The following is a 4246-nucleotide window of genomic DNA, read 5'->3' as shown; positions in this document are numbered from 1 at the left end:
TGACGTGACCCTTGAATTACAAGCTTTTTGGAGGGAAAAAACTATTTTCATCATACATATTGGTTGGGTGGTGTTTTTTCCACCTCAAAATGTAAAAAAATAAAAAATAAAAAATTTTCACTTTTTGGGGCCCACCTAAATACGAGAATGTTTTGCTAATATGTGGAAGGGAGATATGGTGGGAGTTAATCAAAAAGGAGACTTCAAACTGACAAGAAAGATTCAATTTGTAGAGAGTGAAGATAAAAAATTCAAAAAGTAAGAGAGAAAGTATGAGAAAAGTCAAAAAGTAAGAGAGAGAGTATGAGAATATTCCCTTTAAAAAGTGAAACTAGGGGGGTATGGCTGATGTGGCAAGGCAAAAAATAGGGGTCATCATAGCCTTTATCTCCCTTAAGCCCAGCTTTTTAAGCTCTAATCCCTTAAAATTAGGAATCCTTATTTAGGAGGCCCTTTTTGGGTCCAAAAAATTCCAAATGCCAAGGAATGGCCGTGGCACTTTCAGGGAACGGCCATGGCAAAGGTGGCAAACTGCCATGGCAAACAGGTTGTGGAAGTGAACGGGCGACGCTGCTTGGTGAATGAACAGCTATGGCATTAAGAAATATAGAGCGAACGGGTGCAGGCTTTCAACTTGGAGAAGGGGACGGGTGTTTGCTCAGGGGACTAGAAAGGAATGGCCGTGGCACACTTTGAACAGCCGGGGGCTTTGAATAAGATTTGGAACGGGCATGGCACTTGAGTTGAGAAAGAAACGGCCGGGGCAAACTTGGAACGGATGGGGCATTCTAGAACCTAAGAAGAGAATGGCCGTGGTGGCAAATGTTGTACAACCATCACATTCTTATTCTTTTTGTGTGGGTGTGTGTGTGTGTGTGTGTGTGTACCCTGAGACATGTTTTATACATAAGATCTATGCTGCCAGCACCCCATTGCAGCTTTTGTACTGACTGCATGCCCAATTCTCCCAAGATAAGGAGTTAATTCCAATTGGTTATTGATGGCAAGGTATTAGGGGTCACTGCCTTGAGGGATTCTGAGGCGGTTGGTAGGACAATACTTGAGGCTGAAGGAGTTGATGATGGCGTTGTTGTACACTATTGTTGCAGCCTCATAATGAGAGGTGGGGGGGGGGGTTTTGTGATGTTGAAGGTATATCAATCATCATTGATTTTGTCGGTCGGCAGCATGGGGGTTCCAGTGTCACTGTGGAGTTTCTGTTTACCTTTGTCCTGGGTAGTCTTCATCACGGCAGATGTTGGGCTTGCATTGAAGGGTGGGGGATTGCTGAGTGACATGGGGTGGAAGTTGAAGTTGGGGAGATTTGGGGACCCAAATGTGATGATTGCCCTTGTAGAAGTGTTGGGCTCATAACAGAGGTTTGGGGATCCAATGGAGAGTTGGTTTTGGGTATACTGGAGGGTTGGAACTCCATGAAGAGTGCTTAGGGTGGGGTTTGTTAGGTACCGTGTAGGCTTAAGGTTGGCGAATTTGTTGCTGACTTTGGGGATGAGAAGCTTTGGGTGCTTGTGACGAAGGGGATGGTTGGATCATTTGGGGATCCACAATTGAGATTGACCCTCATAGTAGCCTTGTCATATGAGTAGCTTCTTGGATACCCAAAGAGCATTGTGGAATTTTGTTAGTGGCGTTAGCTGTGTTAGTTAGGTTAGTGCGGGTTGGTGGGGAAGTAGCTTGTGAAGTGGCAATGTGAGCAGTTGTTGCTGCCGTGCATGGTGGTGGTGTGGGTGTGAGAGGCATTGATGTGGTTGGCATGATTAGCGACCTATTTTTTAGGGGGACAGATTGATAGGGGTGAAGTGACGGGATGATTGTGGGTGGTGGAATGGGTAGTGCTTGGCATGGGGAGGTAGCGGGAATTGGCTCTTTGTCCATCAAAGAACAGTAACTTGGCCTGAAGCCAATTGTAGGGTTGCCATCCGCCGTGCATCCCAGTTAATGTTGCATCGGTTATGTCCCATCCACCCCCTGCCAAGGAGGATCTCTTTACACATTGTTCTTGTAGGCATCACATAGAACTTCCCTTCCAAGGGATTATTTCCAATGTGGAATAAAAGTGTGACTGTGCCTATGCAGTGAACATGCTGTGAGGCAACTATTGTAAAAATGGTAGGGGTCTCTTTGAGAGTGGGTTCCCCTGTTGTTTCATAAGACATTAAATTATAACTAGTGTTGAGATTCAAGCTCGATGTCAGTGTGAGCCAGCTGTGCTATGTGCTGGGCAGATTAGATAGGAACATGTGTGAGACATAAATGACCGCGTGTCCAGCTGGTCATGGTGGTGTGTGGACATTAGCTAGGGTTAGATGTGTGTGAACACAACTCATAGTGTGTTGTGTGTATTATGGATTATGGCATTGTGCATTGTGTGAGAAGGGAGATAGCTTCCCTCTATGGTTAGGGTTTGCAATATACATTAGGGTTTGCTCCTGTGTGTGTGTGTCTCCTCCCCCTCTACCATTCTTTCAACATGGTATCAGAGCCTTGTGCTGTCTATTAGGGTTTATGAGTGAGTGAAGAGAAGAGGGAGAAGAAGCTCTGAAGAGAAGCTGTGAAGCTTGCCATTGGAGCTGTGAAGCTTGGAGCACACCAACTACTATCAGATCTGAGAGCTTGGCCTATCAGGTAAGGTCTTCTAAACATCCTTGAGTGGATTGCAGGTGATACAGGCAAAAACAAAGCAAGTTAGAGCAAATCAAAGCAAAGAAAATTTCTGGTTTTTGGAAGCTTTCCATTAAAGCTTGGAAACACTGATGTATGGTGGAAATACATGCAAATCTGGCAAAAGACACATGTATTTGACAAGAAGGAATGTATTGGAAACTCCTATGCAAGCCCTATACTGATTTTGGAGCAATTTGAATGCATTTGAGTGAGTGGAATTTACTGGTTTTTGAGCTCTCACAAAACAGAGAAAAGGAGGTGAAGATTTGATGCATTTGGAGCATGTTTTTGGCAAAAATCCAAGCATTGACTGGTTTCACACATACCCAAGTGTGTTGGGGACTTGAATACATCATCAATTAGCATTATAATCATCTCCAAATCCCTGTAGAGCAGGTGGCGCAGCTCCTACAGAGAAACAGGGTAGTTTTGTGATACTTTTGGTACGAGGAGGTCGATTCCCACTTGGTTGCTTGGTATATTTCACAATTGCTTTAGCAATTGGTTTCTACACACATTAGAGAAGAGGGCTATGTGATTGGATTGATCAATTATCATCAATTGTGCTGGGAATGAGCTGATTAAACAGGCTGTCCACTGGTTGCAGAGAGAAACAGAGAAATTTTAATTGAGCAATTAATCTTTGGTCTTAAATAATTGGACAAATTCCTCTTACATGGAGTTGATGGACACTATTGCTAAGCTAATGAATGCCTGGTTGCTCAATTTGGACAAATATTGAAGAAATTAGAGCCATTTTAATACTGGTTTTTTTGGTTTTTCTGGTTTTTCCCAAAACAGAGAAAGGGGTTTTCAAAAATTGATATGTACACATGTCAGATGGTGTTGATACTCTACATTGAGGTTGTTTAGGTGTCAATGCAAGTTTCCCATACTTGATTGCACCACTGCATTGTGATTTGGAGCCTTAGAAGGTGCATCAAATCAGGGTATCTCGGAATGCGTGAGCCAGTTCATTTTGATGATTACAGGTTGATTTTCTACATCAAATTTGAAGATTGTTGGCTACTTTGGAGTATCTGGAACATTCATTGGAGTGTGCTTGAGCTGAGGAAGGCTCATTTACAGATTTGAAGTGTGCGGAAGGTGTATGCATTGACAAACATGTCGGATAATCCAGTACAGATTGTTGGTGAAAAGCTGGATAGGAAGAACTTCCAGGCATGGAAGTACAGGATAAAAAGTTTCTTGAAAGGAAAAGGTTTTTGGAATCTCATTACAGGTGGTGAGCCAAAGAGCCTAAGCTACCCCGACAACCTACACAGCAAGCAGGTTATTGCTCATAAGCAATGGTCAGAAAGAGCATTCAAAGTGCTGCATTATCTGTCTATATGTATTTCTGCTGCTATGCTCATACACATACAGGATGCCGAGAATCCCAAAGATGCATGGGATACTTTGGTAAAGATGTTTGATACAGACACGAGTGCTCGGAAGTCTCAGTTGCGACAGCAGATACATAATGTGAAGCGGAATAAAAGGAGCATCCATGATTATGTGCAAGAAATAAAGAAGTTTGCAGATGCATTGGCCACAATAA

The sequence above is a fragment of the Cibotium barometz genome, chromosome 16 (assembly GCF_041138505.1).
Source record: "Cibotium barometz isolate CiBa-2024 chromosome 16, ASM4113850v1, whole genome shotgun sequence".
NCBI classification, from domain to species: Eukaryota; Viridiplantae; Streptophyta; class Polypodiopsida; order Cyatheales; family Cibotiaceae; genus Cibotium; species Cibotium barometz.
This window is presented reverse-complemented; position numbering follows the sequence as displayed.